At 30.2% G+C, this 21,347-nt stretch overlaps 1 protein-coding gene across 2 annotated transcripts in view; it reads right to left on the bottom strand.

The window, feature by feature from the left end:
- LOC135136408 (growth hormone secretagogue receptor type 1) overlaps positions 1 to 21,347 on the bottom strand; it is a 65,951-nt gene that overhangs the window by 4,217 nt on the left and 40,387 nt on the right. The window lies entirely within an intron of this gene.

Below are 21,347 nucleotides of genomic sequence, written 5' to 3' on the forward strand. Positions count from 1 at the left end.
GTATATGCAAATCCAAAAAATATGAATGGAATAATAAATTACAAATACAGACATAATTTCTTGCTGTTTCAACTTTAGAATTCTCAGTTTTTCAAAATTTAGATTGGGGATTTTTCAGTTTTTTTTGTTTATTCAATTTTTGGACTTTACAATTTTTCAGTTTTTCAATTTCTTAGTTTTCAGTTTTTCTCTTCAATTTTAGGATTTTTAAATATTTCGATTTTTCAATTTTTGACTTTTATATACTCTTTATTTGTCGATTTTTCAATTAATTGGTTTTTCAGGTTTTTTGGTTTTTCAATTTTTCTATTTTTTCAGGTTTTGATTTTTCAACTTCACTTTTTTGATTCGTCGATTTCTCAATTTTTCAATTTTTTAATTTCTCAGTTTTTGGACATTTTAGTTTTGGGATTTTTCAGTTTACTTGTTATTCAATTTTTCGATCTTACGATTTTGCAGGTTTTGGATTGTTCAATTTTTCGATTTGTTTAAGGTTTCGATATTTCGATTTCACTTTTTTGATTTTTCGATTTCTCAATTTTTCGATTCTTTGGATTCCCGGTTTTTGGATATTTCAGTTTTTCTTTCATTTTTCCGTTTTTCGATATTTCAGTTTTGGGATTTTTCAATATCTCTGTTTCGACTTTTCCATTTTTGACTGGGACTTTCGACGTGTCGCCTTTTTACTTTTTCCATTTTTAAATTTTAGATTTCTCAATTTTTTGGTATTTTAATTTTTCAATATTTAAAATTTTTGATTTTTCGATTTCTCGATTTTTCATTTCAGCTCTTCCATATTTCAATTTTTCAAATGTTACATTTTGCCTTTTTGTTTTAATCTGTGTACACTTCTTTTCACAATGGGAAATTTAAAACATGTGTAAAAAGGAAAATTTATATAAGGAAATATCGATTTTGTAATTAGGCTCCACCTCATAATTGCAAAATTCATATTTCCTTGCAAAAACGTATCATTTCACCCATGTTTTAAGTTTCTTGTAGTGAAAAGATGGTTATGTATATTTAGCAAAAAGGGAAAATATAAGCCCCGCCCACCCGCCCTATCTAAATTGTGATGATTTTTTTTTATTCGTCGTGAGCCAATGGGGCGGAGCTTAATGTTTTCAATTCCTCAATTTTTCAATTATTCAATTTTCACGTTTTTATTTTTCAATTTTTCGATTTTTAAAATTTTGGTTTTTTCCACTTTTGCACTTTTCTATTTCTAGATTTTACAATTTTTCGATATCTCAGTTTCTCGAAGTGTCCGTTCTGGGTTTTTTCAGTTTTTTTTTCGATTTTTCAATTTTTAAGTAATTAAGGTTCTCCAAGTTTTCAATTTTTCGATTTCTCGATTTTTTACTTTTTCCAAGTTTCAATTTTTCGATTTTTTAAATTTTGGATTTTTCGTTTTTTCAAAAATTCGATGTTTTAAATGTTCGGTTTTCAATTTTATGGCGTTTAGATCTCTGTATTTTTTACTTTTCGATTTTTAAGTTTTTGGATTTTTTAAATTTTAGATTTATGATTTTTCGATATTTCGATTTATCAAATTTGCGCTATTTTGGTTTCTCTATTTTTAAATTTTTTGACTTCTCGCATTTTATTTTACACTTCGAGATTTTTGAAAAAAATAAAAAATAAAAATTGTATCACAGTTCTTGGATTTTTCAATTTTTAAGAATTTTCAACTGTTCGATTGTTCGCTTTTTCAACTTTCGGTTTCTCAATTTTTCGATATTTAAGTTTTGGAATTTACATATTCAGTTTTATTATTGTTCAATTTTCCCATTTTTAAATTTCTCGATTTTTCAATTTGTCAATTTTTCAATTTTTTGGGTTTTTGATTGTCAATTTTTCGATTCTTCAATGTCTTAATATTTCGAATTTTCATGAGCTTAACTGCAAAATCCGTATTTCCTTAAAAAAATTGCCATTTTAAAGGTGTTTTACGATTCTAAGAATAAAAGAGTTCATCACAATTGAGATGGGGTGGGTGGGCGGGGTTAATATTTTGTCCCTTTCTCTTACTATACATAGTATAGTTTGAAGACACTACTCAAAAACATGTTCTTAATTTCTTGTAAAGAAATAAGTATTTTGCAGTTAAGCTTCGCCCTCTTGGTTCTCGGCGAATAAAAAAAAAATCATCACAATCGAGATAGGGTGGGTGGGCGGGCTTACATTTTGCCTTTTTGTTTTATTATGTGTAGACTTCTTTTCACGACAAGAAACTTAAAACATGTTTAAAAAGGAAAATTTGTACAAGGAAATATCAATTTTGTAATTAGGCTCAACCCCATAATAATAATCAATATCTCCTTGCAAAATCGTACCATTTCACCCATGTTTTAAGTTTCTTGTAGTGAAAAGATGGCTACGTATATTTAAGAAAAGGGGAAAATATAAGCCCCGCCCACCCGCCCTATCTCTATTGCAATGATTTTTTTTTATTCGTCGTGAGCCAATGGGACTGAGCTTAACTGCAAAATCCTTATTTCTCTAGAAGACATTAAAAACATGTTTTTGAGTTTCGTGGTATTCAAAAAATACCATGCATATTTAGAAAAAAGTTAAAGCTAAAGATTAAGCCCCACCCATACCAGCCCTGATCTACATAGTGATGAAGTTTTCATTGGTTGACAGGCGTAGGGGCGGAGCCTAATTGAAAAATCCATGTTTTTTACAATTTTTTAATTTTTCGGTTTCCAAATTCTCCGATATTTCATCAGTTCTACGATTTCTCAATTATTCGATTTTCCGACTTTTCAATTTTTGGCCTTTTTAAATTTTCGATTTTTCGAGTTCTCGATTTTCTCAATTAATTGGTTACTCGACTTTTCGATTTCTCAATTTGTCAATTTAAGTTCTCGATTTTTCAAATTTTCGATTTTTCAGTTTTTGATTTTTTGGTTTTTCAATTTTCTAATATTTCAGTTTTACGATTTTTGATTTTTTTAGTTCCTCAATTTTTCAATTATTCAATTTTCACGTTTTTGTTTTTCAATTTTTCGATTTTTAAAATTTTAGTTTTTTCCACTTCTGCACTTTTCTATTTCTAGATTTTACAATTTTTCGATTTCTCAGTTGCTCGAAGTGTCCGTTCTGGGACTTTTCAGTTTTTTTTTCGATTTTTCAATTTTTAAGTAATTAAGGTTTTCCAAGTTTTCAATTTTTCGGTTTCTCGATTTTTTACTTTCGCCAAGTTTCAATTTTTCGATTTTTTAAATTTTGGATTTTTCGTTTTTTCAAGTTTTCGATGTTCTAAATGTTCGGTTTTTAAATTTTTTGGCGTTTAGATCTCTGTATTTTTAACTTTTCGATTTTTAAATTTTTGGATTTTTTAAATTTTAGATTTTTGATTTTTCGATTTTTCAATTGTTCAATTTTTCGATGCTGTAATTTTTGAATTTTGCGACTTCCCGGTTTTAGATTTTCTGTTTTTCAATTGTCATTCTGTCAAATTTTCGATTTTTTAATTTTTCAATTTTGACTTTCATAAACTCTCAATTTTAAGATTTTTCAATAAATCGATGTTTTGATTTTCCCATTTCTTGACCTTCGAGTGTTTCGATTGTCCTCTTCTTCAGTTCTTTAATTTTTTGATTTTTCAAGTTTTGATTTTTCAATTTTTCGATTTTTTAAGGTTTCTATTTTTCGACAATTTTTGGATTTTTCCATTTTTCAGTTTTAGGATTTTTCAATAATTCAATTCTTCGGCTTTTCTATTTTTGACTTCTGGATTTTTCGATTTTTCAATTTTTGGATTTTTAAGTTTTAGATTTTTCAATCTTTTGATATTTTAATTTTTCAATACTTCTTAATCTTTCGATTTTTCGACTTCCTGGATTTAGATGTTCTGTTTTTCAATTTTTCGATTTGTTAATTTTTCACTCCTGATTTATCGAGATTTGATTGTTCAGGTTTTCGATTTATCAGTTTTTCAATTTTTTATTTTGGTCTATAATTTTCTGATGTTTCATTTTTCGATTTTCAATTCTTCGGTATTTCGATTTTTCAATGTTTTACGATTTTTTAAGGTATCGAATTTTCTATTATTAGATGTCTCGATTTTTCGAACTTTCGATTATTTTTCATTTTTTTTCTCACTGTTAAAATCATACAAAAATTGTCACTAAAAACATTTAAAAATTCATACAAAATAGAACACAGTGTTTCCAAAACATTTTCCCGAAAAAAATCCATTGGGTTACTACGATTTCAACAATATTCTTAGTTTAAGACGTTTTGCTAGTATAAAACACAAATAAAGAATTAATTATCTATGTAAATACAAAATTTGAAAACAATCGACCCAGTACTTTCGGAGATTATCTGTCTAATAAAAATCCGGGACGGCAGACAGACGGACAGACGGACAGACAGACGGACGGACGGAGTCGGACGTAAAAATCAACATATACCGTCCATCTTGCTGCGATGTGCTGAATTAAAAATTAAAAACGACGATATTTACAATTGTTTGAGTTCATTCGATCCGCCTCATTGCTCGGCATTTTCGCCGAGCATAACATTTGTATCAATTAGCAAAATCTGCAATTAAATAAGATCTAACAGAAAGTGGGCGTAATTAAACGTGAATCGTTACTAGAGTCGAGCTTTCTTAAGGAAGATCATTACGGCAAAGCCTGCCGACTTTTATTTCGAATTTAAAATAACCGGAAAAACCGTTTTCATCAATTGGGCGGTTGCCATGGCGAATATCTCTTTCGCTGGGCCGGTCTGGGCCCTCGCGTCTGTTTCTTTAATTGGAAATTATCGCGAAAAGATCGATCCCGTGGCGTATTTTATTATCTCGAGCTGAACTTTCATATTTAATTATCATCCGCGACTCAAACATCAGGTTGAGAGGGCCATAAATCGCGAGCGGGGCCCGAAAAGGAAGCAACTTATAAATTACGGTTTAATAAAGAGCTTGATAAGGTCTAGGGAGTTATGGATTCAGTTTATGCGGGGTCGAATTTTTCGAAGGCGGGATTAAATTTTGCGCCAAAATCCGGGCGATATGGGATCGATTGTAAAACTGTCGAATGGTAAACGACAAGAATTACACGGTCTTACAATAGCTTCTCTGGTGGAGGTAATCGCGTTTTGATGACTACGAATTCTCGTAAAGTCGGTATAAAATAGGTATTTAATATCGGTTCTGCAAATTTAACCGCAACTTCCAAATTGCGACAGCTGACCCATAAAAAGCGCTTTATATGACACGACAGCCGAATTCTGATGTTACTGAGATAACAACTTCAACAAATGCCAGAATTTATTGAATTAAGGGGACTCGCTAGACGAGGTATAACATTTTTTTGGTTTTTTGTATGAAAAAATTATATTAATTTCGATGTATCGTACATCAAAGTGCAGTTTTTTTCATGTTCTAGAGCGCAGAGACCTGTTCAATCAACTAAAAAAATATTGCTGAGAAATATCGTAAAAAAAGCACCATTGTATGTTTTCTTTTCAAGTTTTTTGAGTCATAACCATCAAGAATCGCTTGAAAATTCGCACATGAATAAAACATCACTTTTTGTTGTTCAATTCTTGGATTTTTAAAATTTTTGTTTTTTAAATTTTCCTATTTATCAACTTACTGGGATTTCAATGTTTTGATTTTTTGATTGTTCAAGTTCTCGATTTTTCGAATTTTTAGTTTTTGATACGATTTTTTTTTTCAAAAATTTTAAGTTTTTCAATTTATTAACTTTACGATATTTCAGTTTTACGATTTTTATTTTTTTTATTTTCCAGTTTTCAATTTTCGACGTTTCTAAATTTTCCGATTTTTCGATTTTTCGATTAACTGATTTTTTGATTTTCCAATTTCTCTGTTTCTTGATTTTTCAATTCTTTCTTCAATTCTTTAATTTTTCGATTTTTCCTTTTTTGGTTTTTTAAGGTTTCGATTTTTCGACTTCACTTTTTGGATTTTTCGATTGCTCAATTTTTCGACTTTTTAGGTTCTCAGTTTTTGGATATTTCCGTTTTTGGAGTTTTCAGGTTTACATTTTTCAGTTTTTCTTTCATTTTTCAGTTTTTCGATATCTTAGTTTTGGGATTTGTCAATATTCGATTCTTCGACTTTTCGATTTTTGAATCCTGGATTTTCCGATGTGTCGATTAACTATTTTACTGTTTCGAAGTACTGTCTAAACTCTTTAGACCAATTTTTTTGATTTTCCCATTTTTCCATTTCTCAATTTTTCAATGTTTCAGTTTGGGACTTTTTCACTGTTTCGATTCTTTAATTTTCCTTCCATTTTTAGGTTTTTCAATATTTCAGCTTTGGAATTTTGCAATATTTCGTTTCTTCAATTTTTCAAATTTTTGATATTATGTTTTCTCGGTTTTTAAATTTTTCGATATTTTAATTTTTCAGTTTTTAAAGTTTTAGGTTTTTACATTTCTCACTATCTCGACTTTTCGATTTTTCAGTTCCATGATTTTTCAATTTGTCGAATTTTTAAATTTTAGATTTTTTGTTCTCGATCATTCAATTTTCTGAGTTTTCAGGCTTCGATTTTTTTTGTTGTTCAATTCTTGGATTTTTAAAATTTTTGTTTTTTAAATTTTCCTATTTATCAACTTACTGGGATTTCAATGTTTTGATTTTTTGATTGTTCAATTTCTCGATTTTTCGAATTTTTAGTTTTTGATACGATTTTTTTTTCAAAAATTTTCAGTTTTTCAATTTATTAACTTTACGATATTTCAGTTTTACGATTTTTAAATTTTTGTATTTTCCAGTTTTTAATTTTCGACGTTTCTAAATTTTTCGATTTTTCAATTTTTCGACTAACTGATTTTTTGATTTTCCCATTTCTCTGTTTCTTGATTTTTCAATTCTTTCTTCAATTCTTTAATTTTTCGATTTTTTCTTGTTTGGTTTTTTAAGGTTTCGATTTTTCGACTTCACTTTTTGGATTTTTCGATTGCTCAATTTTTCGACTTTTTAGGTTCTCAATTTTTGGATATTTCCGTTTTTGGAGTTTTCAGGTTTTCCATTTTTCTTTCATTTTTCAGTTTTTCGATATCTTAGTTTTAGGATTTGTCAATATTCGATTCTTCGACTTTTCGATTTTTGACTCCTGGATTTTCCGATGTGTCGATTAACTATTTTACTGTTTCGAAGTACTGTCTAAACTCTTTAGACCAATTTTTTTGATTTTCCCATTTTTCCATTTCCCAATTTTTCAATGTTTCAGTTTGGGATTTTTTCACTGTTTCGATTCTTTAATTTTCCTTCCATTTTTAGGTTTTTCAATATTTCAGCTTTGGAATTTTGCAATATTTCGTTTCTTCAATTTTTCAAATTTTTGATATTGTGTTTTCTCGGTTTTTAAATTTTTCGATATTTTAATTTTTCAGTTTTTAAAGTTTTAGGTTTTTACATTTCTCAAATTCTCACTATCTCGACTTTTCGATTTTTCAGTTCCATGATTTTTCAGTTTGTCGAATTTTTAAATTTTAGATTTTTTGTTCTCGATCATTCAATTTTCTGAGTTTTCAGGCTTCGATTTTTTTTTGTTGTTCATTTCTTAGATTTTTAAAATTTTTGTTTTTTAAATTTTCCTATTTATCAACTTACTGGGATTTCAATGTTTTGATTTTTTGATTGTTCAATTTCTCGATTTTTCGAATTTTTAGTTTTTGATACGATTTTTTTTCAAAAATTTTCAGTTTTTCAATTTATTAACTTTACGATATTTCAGTTTTACGATTTTTAAATTTTTTTATTTTCCAGTTTTTAATTTTCGACGTTTCTAAATTTTTCGATTTTTCAATTTTTCGATTAACTGATTTTTTGATTTTCCCATTTCTCTGTTTCTTGATTTTTCAATTCTTTCTTCAATTCTTTAATTTTTCGATTTTTCCTTTTTTGGTTTTTTAAGGTTTCGATTTTTCGACTTCACTTTTTGGATTTTGCGATTGGTCAATTTTTCGACTTTTTAGGTTCTCAGTTTTTGGATATTTTCGTTTTTGGAGTTTTCAGGTTTTCCATTTTTCAGTTTTTCTTTCATTTTTCAGTTTTTCGATATCTTAGTTTTGGGATTTGTCAATATTCGATTCTTCGACTTTTCGATTTTTGAATCCTGGATTTTCCGTTGTGGCGATTAACTATTTTAGTGTTTCGAAGTACTGTCTAAACTCTTTAGACCAATTTTTTTGATTTTCCCATTTCTCAATTTTTCAATTTTTCAATGTTTCAGTTTGGGATTTTTTCACTGTTTCGATTCTTTAATTTTCCTTCCATTTTTAGGTTTTTCAATATTTCAGCTTTGGAATTTTGCAGTATGTATTTCGTTTCTTCAATTTTTCAAATTTTTGATATTGTGTTTTCTCGGTTTTTAAATTTTTCGACATTTTAATTTTTCAGTTTTTAAAGATTCAGGTTTTTACATTTCTCACTATCTCGACTTTTCGATTTTTCAGTTCCATGATTTTTCAATTTGTCGAATTTTTAAATTTTAGATTTTTTGTTCTCGATCATTCAATTTTCTGAGTTTTCAGGCTTAGATTTTTTTTGTTGTTCAATTTTTGGATTTTTAAAATTTTTGTTTTTTAAATTTTCCTATTTATCAACTTACTGGGATTTCAATGTTTTGATTTTTTGATTGTTCAATTTCTCGATTTTTCGAATTTTTAGTTTTTGATACGATTTTTTTTTTCAAAAATTTTCAGTTTTTCAATTTATTAACTTTACGATATTTCAGTTTTACGATTTTTAAATTTTTGTATTTTCCAGTTTTTAATTTTCGACGTTTCTAAATTTTTCGATTTTTCAATTTTTCGATTAACTGATTTTTTGATTTTCCCATTTCTCTGTTTCTTGATTTTTCAATTCTTTCTTCATTTCTTTAATTTTTCGATTTTTCCTTTTTTGGTTTTTTAAGGTTTCGATTTTTCGACTTCACTTTTTGGATTTTTCGATTGGTTAATTTTTCGACTTTTTAGGTTCTCAGTTTTTGGATATTTTCGTTTTTGGAGTTTTCAGGTTTTCCATTTTTCAGTTTTCCTTTCATTTTTCAGTTTTTCGATATCTTAGTTTAGGGATTTGTCAATATTCGATTCTTCGACTTTTCGATTTTTGAATCCTGGATTTTCCGATGTGTCGATTAACTATTTTACTGTTTCGAAGTACTGTCTAAACTCTTTAGACCAATTTTTTTGATTTTCCCATTTTTCCATTTCTCAATTTTTCAATGTTTCAGTTTGGGATTTTTTCACTGTTTCGACTCTTTAATTTTCCTCCTATTTTTAGGTTTTTCAATATTTCAGCTTTGAAATTTTGCAATATTTCGTTTCTTCAATTTTTCAAATTTTTGATATTGTATTTTCGATATTTTAATTTTTCGGTTTTTAAAGTTTTAGGTTTTTACATTTCTCAAATTCTCACTATCTCGACTTTTCGATTTTTCAGTTCCATGATTTTTCAATTTGTCGAATTTTTAAATTTTAGATTTTTTTTTCTCGATCATTCAATCTTCTGAGTTTTCAGGCTTCGATTTTTTTTGTTGTTCAATTCTTGGATTTTAAAAATTTTTGTTTTTTAAATTTTCCTATTTATCAACTTACTGGGATTTCAATGTTTTGATTTTTTGATTGTTCAATTTCTTTCTTTGATAAGTTTTTTTTTTTCAAAAATTTTCAGTTTTTCAATTTATTAACTTAACGATATTTCAGTTTTACGATTTTTAAATTTTTTTATTTTCCAGTTTTCAATTTTTGACGTTTCTAATTTTTCGATTTTTCAATTTTTCGATTAACTGATTTTTTGAGTTTCCCATTTCTCTGTTTCTTGAATTTTCAATTCTTTCTTCAATTGTGATTTTTCAATTTTTCGATTTCTGGATTTTTCAATGTTTCAGTTTTGGATTTTTTCACTTTTTCAATTTTCCTTCCATGTTTCAGTTTTTCAGTATTTCAGTAGTTCAATTTTTCCATTTTTTGATGTTTCGATTTCTCGGTTTTTCAATTTTTCGATAGGTATTTTAATTTTTCAATTTTTAAATTCTAGATTTTCCGTTAATTTTTTTGTTTTCCTTGATGTTTTGATTTCTCGATTATTTGATTTTTCAAGTTCTCGGTTTAGATTTTTTGGCTATGTATATTAGGAAAACAAAAGGCACAATATATGCCCCGCCCATCCACCCTATCTCAATTCTGATGATTTTTTTATTCGTCATGAGCCAAGAAGGTGGAGCTTAACTGCAAAATCCTTATTTCTTTACGAGAAATAAAAAACGTGTTTTTGAGTTTCGTGTTGTTCAAAGAATACTATGTATGTATATAAAGAAAAAAATAAATAAAATAATTATATTTATTATAAAAATCCGGACAGACGGCAGATAGACAGACAGACAAAAAGACAAACAGAGAGACAGACAGAAGCCGGAGACGATTTTCGGAAATAGTTGAAAAATGGTGGAAAATGTCAAAAGTGCCAAAATCAGTCTTATCGTATCAAAACTAGCCCCGCCCACCCACCCTCTGTTTTCTTAGAGGATATGTCATTTGCCGAAATCACTCTTATCTTAGCAAGTACTAGCCCCGCCCATCTTCTCTCTTCTCATTCTAACGACTAGTTTTATTTCTGTTCAGTATAAGATCTGTCATTTCATTCAGAACAGATGAAATCAATCAGTGAAAAAGGACCAGGGTGGGTGGGCGGGGCTAATTATTTTTTCTGCCGAGTGGGAGTGGAAACTAATAATAGAATCTAGGATGTGAAAAAGTAAAAAAAAGCGCTAATCTTTAAAATATCTGTATTTCAATTGGAGATTTTTGAAAAACCGTAGGAATTTTCGAAGAGGTGAAAACAAAAATAACTTCTGGATATCGAAATGTAAAAGAAAATGTGTTCAACTAATTTTCTGAAATAGTTGAAAAATGGTGGAAAATGTCAAAAGTGCTGAAATCAGTGTTATCGTATCAATGAATTTCAAATGATAATTTTGTGTAGAGGAATGAGAATTTTGCAACTAAACTCCGCCTTTCAGCTCACGATGAATAAAAAATTCATCACAATTGAGAAAGGGTGGGTAGGCGGGGCCTATATTTTGTCCATTTTTCTTAATATACAAAGCCTTCTTTTCCCAAGAAGAAACTGAAACCATGCTTAATTATCCTGTTATTGAGAGAAAACTCTATACATTAAAACAAAAAAAAAGATTAAGCCCCACCCACCCACCCCTATCTCAATTGTGATGAATTTCATATCATAATTTCGTGTAGAGGAATGAGAATTTTGCAACTAAACTCCGCTCTTCAGCTCACGATGAATAAAAAATTCATCACAATTGAGAAGGGGTGGGTGGGGTCTATATTTTGTCCCTTTTTCTTAATATACAAAGTCTTCTTTTTCCAAGAAGAAACTGAAAACATGTTTAATTATCCCGTTGTTGAGAGAAAACTCTATACATTAAAACAAAAAAAAAAAGATTAAGCCCCACCCACCCACCCCTATCTCAATTGTGATGAATTTCATATCATAATTTCGTGTAGAGGAATGAGAATTTTGCAACTAAACTCCGCCCTTCAGCTCACATTCATCACAATTGAGAAGGGGTGGGTGGGCGGGGTCTATATTTTGTCCATTTTTCTTAATATACAAAGTCTTCTTTTTCCAAGAAGAAACTGAAAACATCTTTAATTATCCCGTTGTTGAGAGAAAACTCTATACATTAAAACAAAAAAAAAAGATTAAGCCCCACCCACCCACCCCTATCTCAATTGTGATGAATTTCATATCATAATTTCGTGTAGAGGAATGAGAATTTTGCAACTAAACTCCGCCCTTCAGCTCACATTCATCACAATTGAGAAGGGGTGGGTGGGCGGGGTCTATATTTTGTCCATTTTTCTTAATATACAAAGTCTTCTTTTTCCAAGAAGAAACTGAAAACATGTTTAATTATCCCGTTATTGAGAGAAAACTCTATACATTAAAAAAAAAGCAAAGATTAAGCCCCACCCACCCACCCCTATCTCAATTGTGATGAATTTCATATCATAATTTCGTGTAGAGGAATGAGAATTTTGCAACTAAACTCCGCCCTTCAGCTCACATTCATCACAATTGCGAAGGGGTGGGTGGGCGGGGCCTATATTTTGTCCATTTTTCTTAATATACAAAGCCTTCTTTTCCCAAGAAGAAACTGAAACCATGTTTAATTATCCTGTTATTGAGAGAAAACTCTATACATTAAAACAAAATAAAAATTAAGCCCCACCCACCCACCCACCCCTATCTCAATTGTGATGAATTTCATATCATAATTTCGTGTAGAGGAATGAGAATTTTGCAACTAAACTCCGCCCTTCAGCTCACATTCATCACAATTGAGAAGGGGTGGGTGGGCGGGGCCTATATTTTGTCCATTTTTCTTAATATACAAAGCCTTCTTTTCCCAAGAAGAAACTGAAACCATGTTTAATTATCCTGTTATTGAGAGAAAACTCTATACATTTAAACAAAAAAAAAAGATTAAGCCCCACCCACCCACCCCTATCTCAATTGTGATGAATTTCATATCATAATTTCGTGTAGAGGAATGAGAATTTTGCAACTAAACTCCGCCCTTCAGCTCACATTCATCACAATTGAGAAGGGGTGGGTGGGCGGGGCTTATATTTTGTCCATATTTTCTTAATATTCGAAATCTTTTTTTTCCAACGAGAAACTAACAATATATTTAATTATCCTGTTGTTGAAAAAAAACTTTGTACATAAAAAAAAACGAAGATTAAGCCCCACCCACCCACCCCGATCTCAATTGTCACGAGTTTTTGACATTCCAAATCAGAAGAGAAATCTACAAGAAAATGTATTTAGTGAAATTTCGAAAATTTTGTTGAAAATTGGTCGAAAATTGGGTGAATTTTGCATATTTTTATTTACTTCAAAGGACGATTCTGGAAGAACCTTTGGCGTTATCGAAGAAATGAAAGCGGATATGAGTTCTGCGGCCCGAAATCTACAAGAAAATGTGTTTAGTGAAATTTCTAAAATTTTGTTGAAAATTGGTCGAAAATTGGGGGTAGTTTGCATATTTTCATGTATTTCAAAGGACGATTCTGGAAAAAACCAATGGAGTTATCGAAGAAATGAAAGCGGATATGACTTCTGGGGCCTGAAATCTACAAGAAAAAGTATTTAGTGAAATTTCGAAAATTTTGTTGAAAATGTGTCGAAAATTGAGTGGATTTTGCATATTTTTATATGCTTCAAAAGACGATTCTGGAAGAATTATTGGAGTTATCGAAGAAATGAAAGCGGATATGACTTCTGCGGCCCAAAATCTACAAGAAAATGTATTTAGTGAAATTTCGAAAATTTTGTTGACAATTGGTCGAAAATTGGGTGGATTTTGCATATTTTTATATGCTTCAAAGGACGATTCTGGAAGAACCATTTGAGTTATCGAAGAAATGAAAGCCAATATGACTTTTGCGGCCCGAAATCTACAAGAAAATATATTTAGTGAAATTTCGAAAATTTTGTTGAAAATTGGCCGAAAATTGGGTGGATTTTGCATATTTTTATATATTTCAGAGAACGATTCTGGAAGAACCATTGTACTTATCGAAGAAATGAAAGCGGATGTGACTTCTGCGGCCCGAAATCTACAAGAAAATGTATTTAGTGAAATTTCGAAAATTTTGTTGAAAATTGGTCGAAAATTGGGTGGATTTTGCATATTTTTAAATACTTCAAAGGACGATTCTGGAAGAACCATTGGACTTACTGAAGAAATGAAAGCGAATATGACTTCTGCGGCCCAAAATCTACAAGAAAATGTATTTAGTGAAATTTCGAAAATTTTGTTGAAAATTGGTCGAAAATTGGGTGGATTTTGCATATTTTTATATGCTTCAAAGGACGATTCTGGGAAAACCATTGGAGTTATCGAAGAAGTGAAAGCGGATATGATTTCTGTGGCCCAAAATCTACAAGAAAATGTATTTAGTGAAATTTCGAAAATTTTGTTGAAAATTGGTCGAAAATTGGGCGGATTTTGCATATTTTTCAATGTTTCAAAGGACGATTCTGAAAAAACCATTCGAGTTATCGAAGAAGTGAAAGCGGATATGACTTCTGCGGCCCGAAATCTACAAGAAAATGTATTTAGTAAAATTTCGAAAATTTTGTTGAAAATTGGCCGAAAATTGGGTGGATTTTGCATATTTTTTATATATTTCAGAGGACGATTCTGGAAGAACCATTGGACTTATCGAAGAAATGAAAGCGGATGTGTCTTCTGCGGCCCGAAATCTACAAGAAAATGTATTTATTGAAATTTTGAAAATTTTGTTGAAAATTGGTCGAAAATTGGGTGGATTTTGCATATTTTTATATATTTCAGAGGACGATTCTGGAAGAACCATTGGACTTATCGAAGAACTGAAAGCGGATATGACTTCTGTGACCCGAAATCTACAAGAAAATGTAATTATTGAAATTTCGAAAATTTTGTTGAAAATTGGCCGAAAATTGCATATTTTTGTATATTTCAAAGGACGATTCTGGAAGAATCATTGGATTTATCGAAGAAATGAAAGCTGATATGAGTTCTGCGGCCTAAATTCTTCAAGAAAATGTATTTAGTGAAATTTCGAAAATTTTGTTGATGGGCGGGGCCTATATTTTGTCCATTTTTCTTAATATACAAAGCCTTCTTTTCCCAAGAAGAAACTGAAACCATGTTTAATTATCCTGTTATTGAGAGAAAACTCTATACATTAAAACAAAAAAAAAAAAAAAGATAAAGCCCCACCCACCCACCCCTATCTCAATTGTGATGAATTTCATATCATAATTTCGTGTAGAGGAATGAGAATTTTGCAACTAAACTCCGCCCTTCAGCTCACATTCATCACAATTGAGAAGGGGTGGGTGGGCGGGGTCTATATTGTGCCTTTTGTTTTCCTAATATACATAGCCATATTAAATTTTATACAATTTTTTAAGGCAATTCAAACTTGTCTGTCGTCTAGCGTTCCCCCTTAAGATGGGGCGTACAGTAAGAGGAGTCCCGGATTTATGTATTGTTTTGAGTAAAATAGTCACCCGCTCACCGCATAATTCTCGTGATATATGTTGCGTTTTGGGCAGTGACCCCACGTGCACACGTGTGAATAAATAATAAATCACACGTGTATGCGTTTGGGTGCATGTACGGGACACGGAACCGCTTCCTGTATACAATAAAGCGTTTATCGGGTTATTGTAAATGTTGTGGTAATTTATATGCTTGAAACGTCGTCGTGCATTATCTAATCTCCCCGAAATGTACATTTTGGAAAACATGCATGGCGTAGGTGTTCTCATGTCAATAGCACTCGAGTGAAAAATGGCTGCTACGAGCGAATGTCGCTCGCACCAGCTAATTTAACCCAGATCGGTGTAACAATCCAGAAACTGGCGTTTGCCCAAAAATTATCACAGCGACAAGCATCACAATTAGTTTTTTAGGTAAATCCGATGAATTATTTATCTGGTCGGGTCGCAAGCGCCGCCAAAAAAAATATTAGATCGTGGCTATCAAAAGAAACGGATGCTAAATCGAACCGTGTTATTTATAGAGGCAAATAACACGAGACTTTATTTGCTTAACTATTACGATCTGTCAATATCCGTCCATCGAAATCAATTACACTCGTAATAAAACAAGAGAGTGATAAAGTAGCGAGCTACCTACTAAAAGACGGGAAGGCCGCGGTATGAAAAAAGGCTTTGTTGTGACAGCGGGATTATTGGGATTTTTCGTATAAATTTATTAATTGGAAAAGGACAACGCTCGTATTAAGTTCGCAAGCGCGAGGATGAAGTCGGATTTTCGACCGAATTAAATAAAAATCAATCGACTTTTCGAATCTTTCGGATTTTTACACGCAACAACTTCAATCCTATTAGGGGTCATGCTTCAAAAAGGCGTGGGCGGCTTATCCTTAAGATTAATTAAAATTCGTGATTTAAGCTTTTAGCACACTTTGTTTACGGCCAGCGTTAAAATTATGTATCGCCCGGCGGGCAGCAACAAAGCACATATATCACCAGATTTATAAAAACGGTGTCCTACATCGAGGACGAATTTTTAGCGTTTTTCCGCCCTTTGCCTTTTTTGATATACGAGCAAGCGTCTAGGGTATCGTCAAGGGAGCACCACTACTTGTCGTTGAATAAACTCCCATAATTAAAATTTCGTTCATATTTCAGTAAATAATCCCCACTAAATCGTTCTTTCAACGAAAATTTGCCTCCCTCGGTCGTGAATCACCTCGACGCCCAAATAATAATCGGCGAAATTAAGAATAACGAAGCCCCGAAAGTGGCGAATCCTTTTAAGCCCTTTTAAGCGAGCCAACGCCTCGCTCCTAATTAAAACATACTCGTAATTTTGACAGCACAAGTGCCCATATAAGTACGAAAATATTGCTCGGAATAGAAAGTCGCGAACGTTGCCAAGAAGCGAGTGAAAGCTTTTACTTGTAGGGCGTTCCTATATAATTCCGATAGAAAAATTTCGTTTTCGTTAAAAGCAAACGAGATTCGAGACAATTTTCCGCCCAATTAATTAGGCTATCTGACGTTAAATAGGCGTAATGATTTAATTATGGAGTGAAACAAGCTTTATTACAGCCCGAATGATATTTTGAGCACGGTCGTCTGCGCTGACAGGAATGTAATTCACGTACTCGTATAGTTAGCCGCGCAGGGACGCATCGAGGGGGAGTCGCCACAGAGACAGTTGCATCAGAGAACATAGAGAAGCGTCATAGTTTAAATTAAATGACGGTTGAACACTCCTCGACTTATGTTGAAAAATGTCATAATATTTTTAACGACGCGTTTTACTTTCGACAAATTGACACTAGATTACTAGAATATTACAAGCTGCTTACTGTTTCCTTCACTTTAATTCAGGTCACACAAATTACAGTTCGTCGTCTGAGAGCTTGTTTGATCTACAGACCAGAGGGCACTCAGGCCAATGTCGACTCTATGCGTTGGGAAACGGTTTGATTTATAAGCCATGATCCGTGATTTCATACACATCCTAACAAGTTTCGACCATAATTTCTTGCTGTTTCAACTTTCGAATTCTCAGTTTTTCGAAATTTTAGTTTGGGGACTTTTCAGTTTACTCCCATTTATTATTCAATTTCTCAATTTTTCAATTTCTCGGTTTTTTAAATATTTCGATTTTTGGTTTTTCAATTTTTCTATTTTTTCAGGTTTCGATTTTTCAACTCCACTTTTTTGATTTTTCGATTTCTCAATTTTTCGATTCTTTAGATTCTCAGTTTTGGGATATTTCAGATTTGGGATTTTTCAGTTTTTCGATTCGTCATTTTTTCTTTCATTTTTCAGTTTTTCGATATTTCAGTTTTGAGATTTTTCCATATTTTTGTTCTTCGACTTCTGGATTTTTGCATGTGTCGACTTTTTACTTTTTCGATTTTTAAATTTTAGATTTCTCAATTTTTTGGTATTTTAATTTTTCAATATTTAAAATTTTAGATTTTTCGATTTCTCGATTTTACATTTCAGCTCTTCCATATTTCAATTTTTTTAATGTTTCGATTTCTTAATCTTTCGATTTTTCGACCTTCCGGTTTTGGATTTTTTGTTTTTCAATTGTCGTTTTTTCAAATTTTCGATTTTTCAATTTTTCGATTTTTCAATTAATCGATGTTTTGATTTTCCCATTTCTTGACTTTCGAGGGTTTCGATACTCCTGTTCTTCAATGCTTTAATTTTTCGATTTTTTATTTTTTAGTTTTTTTTTTCGATTGTTCGACTTCATTTTTTAGATTTTTCGATTGCTCAATTTTTCGACTTTTTAGGGTCTCAGTTTTTGGATATTTCAGTTTTCGGATTATTCAGGTTTTCCATTTTTCAGTTTTTCTTTCGTTTTTCAGTTTTTCAATATCTCAGTTTTGGGATTTGTCAATATTTCGATTCTTCGACTTTTCGATTTTTGACTCCAGGATTTTCCGATGTGTCGATTAACTATTTTACTTTTTCGATTTTTAAATTTTAGATTTTTTAATTTTTAAAATTTTCGATTTTTCGATTTCTCAATTTTTCAGTTCAGTTCTTCGATATTTCAGTTTTTCAAGTTTTCGAATTTTTCAAATGTTTTGATTTCTTAATCTATCGATTTTTCGACTTCCCGGTTTTAGATTTTCTGTTTTTCAATTGTCGTTTTTTCAATTAATCGATGTTTTGATTTTCCCATTTCTTGACTTTCGAGAGATTCGATATTCCTGTTCTTCAATTCTTTAATTTTTCGATTTTTCATTTCTTAGTTTTTTAAGGTTTCGATTTTTCGACTTCACTTTTTAGATTTTTCGATTGCTCAATTTTTCGACTTTTTAGGTTCTGTTTTTGGATATTTCAGTTTTCGGATTTTTCAGGTTTTCCGTTTTTCAGCTTTTCTTTCATTTTTAAGTTTTTCGATATCTCAGTTTCGGGATTTTTCAATATTTCCATTGTTCGACTTTTCGATTTTTGACTCCTGGATTTTTCGATGTGTCGATTATTTACTTTTTCGCTTTTTCAATTTTAGATTTTTTAATTTTTAAAATTTTAGATTTTTCGATTTCTCGATTTTTCAGTTCAGTTTCAAGTTTTCGAATTTTGCAAATGTTTCGATTTCTAAATCTTTTGATTTTTGGACCGGTTTTAAATTTTCTGTTTTTCAATTGTCACTTTGTCAAATTTTCGATTTTTTAATTTTTCACATTTAACTTTCATAAACTCCCACTTTTTCGATTTTTCAATTAATCGATGTTTTGATTTTCCCATTTCTTGACTTCGAGTGTTTCGATTTTCCTGTTCTTCAGTTCTTTAATTTTTTAATTTTTCAGGTTTTTGATTTTTCAAATTTTCAATTTTTTAAGGTTTCTATTTTTCGATTTCACTTTTTTGATTTTTCGATTTTTCAGTTTTTAGATATTTCAGTTTTAGGATTTTTCAATCAATTCTTCGGCTTTTCTGTTTTTGAATTCTTTAGTTATCGATGTGTGTTCCTTTTTACTTTTTCAATTTTTCAATTTTTGGATTTTTAAATTTTAGATTTTTCAATCTTTTGATATTTTAATTTTTCAATATTTCTTAATCTTTCGATTTTTCGACTTCCTGGTTTTAGATGTTCTGTTTTTCGATTTATCGATTTGTTAATTTGTCATTCCCGATTTCTCGAGATTTGATTGTTCAGGTTTTCGATTTATCAGTTTTTCAATTTTTTATTTCGGTTTCTCAGTTTTTCCATTTTTCCATTTTTTCGTTTTTTGATTTTTTCGCTTCACCAATTTTTCAACTTTTAACTTTTTGTTTGTCGATTTCTCTATTTTTCGATTTTTCGATTTCATCACTTTTCGATTTCTCGTTCTTTTGATCTTTCAATCTCTCAGTTTTTTAATTTTTCGAATTTTTAAGTTTTTTGATTTCTCGATTTATCGAGATTTGGATTTTTAGATATTTTGATTGTCAATTTCTCAATTTATAAATTGTTCAATTTTTAACTTTTCGATTTTTCCATTTTGACCTATTTCGGTTTCTCAATTGTTCGACTTTTCGACTCCACCATTTCTTGATCTTTTCATTTTTCGATTTCTCGGTTTTTCGATTTTCCAGTTTTTCGATGTTTCGATTTTTCAGTTACCCGATTTTTTAAATTTGGAAGTTTCGATTTCTCGATTTTTCATTATTCGGTTTTTAAATTTTAGATTTTTGAATCTTACATTTTTTTAGATTTTCTGATGTTTCATTTTTCGATTTTCAGTTCTTCGATATTTCGATTTTTCAATGTTTCGGTTTTACGATTTTTTACGGTTTCAATTTTTCGATTATTACATTTCTCGATTTTTCGAATTTTTAGGTTCTCAGTTTTTGGATATTTCAGTTTTCGGATTTTTCAGGTTTTCCATTTTTCAGTTTTTCTTTCATTTTTCAGTTTTTCGATCTCAGTTTTAGGATTTTTCAATATTTCGATTCTTCGATTTTTCGATTTTTGATTCCTGGAGTTTTCGATGTGTCGATTATTTTACTTTTTCGATTTTCCAATTTTTCGATTTTTTAATTTTTAAAATTTTAGATTTTTCGATTTTTCGATTTTTCAGTTCAGTTCTTCGATATTTGAATTTTTCAAGTTTTAGAATTTTGCAAATGTTTCGATTTCTTAATCTTTTGATTTTTCGACTTCCCGGTTTTAGATTTTCTGTTTTCAATTGTCATTTTCTCAAATTTTCGATTTTTTAATTTTTCAAATTTGACTTTTAAAGCTCCCAATTTTTCGATTTTTCAATTAATCGATATTTTGATTTTCCCATTTCCTTGACCTTCGACTGTTTCGATTTTCCTGTTCTTCAGTTCTTTAATTTTTTGATTTTTCAGGTTTTTGTTTCTTCAATTTTTCGATTTTTGAAGGTTTCTATTTTTCGACTTCACTTTTTCGATTTTTCGATTTTTCAGTTTTTAGATATTTCAGTTTTAGGAGTTTTCAATATTTCAATTCTTCGGCTTTTCTATTTTTGACTTCTGGAATTTTCGATGGGTCTACCTTTTTACTTTTTCGATTTTTCAATTTTTGGATCTTTAAATTTTAGATTTTTCAATCTTCTGATATTTTAATTTTTCAACATTTCTTAATCTTTCTATTTTTCGACTTCCTGGTTTTAGATATTTCAATTTTTCGATTTGTTAATTTTTCATTCCCGATTTATCGAGATTTGATCGTTCAGGTTTTTCATTTATCAGTTTTTCAATTTTTTATTTTGGCCTATTTCGGTTTCTCACTTTTTCCAATTTTCCATTTTTTCGTTTTTTGATTTTTCCGCTTTTAACTTTTTGTTTGTCGATTTCTCTATTTTTCGATTTTTCGACTTCATCACTTTTCGATTTCTTTTTTTTTGGTCTTTCAATCTCTCAATTTTTCAATTTTTCGAATTTTTTAAGTTTTTTGATTTCTCGATTTATCGAGATTTGGATTTTTCGATATTTTGATTGTCAATTTCTCAATTTATAAATCGTTCAATTTTTGACTTTTATAAACGCTTTATTTGTCGATTTTTCAATTAATTGATTTTTCAGGTTTTTTGGTTTTTCAATTTTTTCTATTTTTTCAGGTTTTGATTTTTCAACTTCACTTTTGTGATTCTCCGATTTCTCAATTTTTCAATTTTTTAATTTCTCAGTTTTTGGTAATTTCAGTTTTGGGATTTTTCAGTTTACTTGTTATTAAATTTTTCGATGTTACGATTTTGAAGGTTTTGGATTGTTCAATTTTTCGATTTTTTTAAGGTTTCGATATTTCGACTTC

Source organism: Zophobas morio, unplaced genomic scaffold (assembly GCF_036711695.1).
Source record: "Zophobas morio isolate AGI-343-1 ecotype UQ-CSIRO unplaced genomic scaffold, CSIRO_AGI_Zmor_V1 ptg000026l, whole genome shotgun sequence".
Classification (NCBI taxonomy): domain Eukaryota; kingdom Metazoa; phylum Arthropoda; class Insecta; order Coleoptera; family Tenebrionidae; genus Zophobas; species Zophobas morio.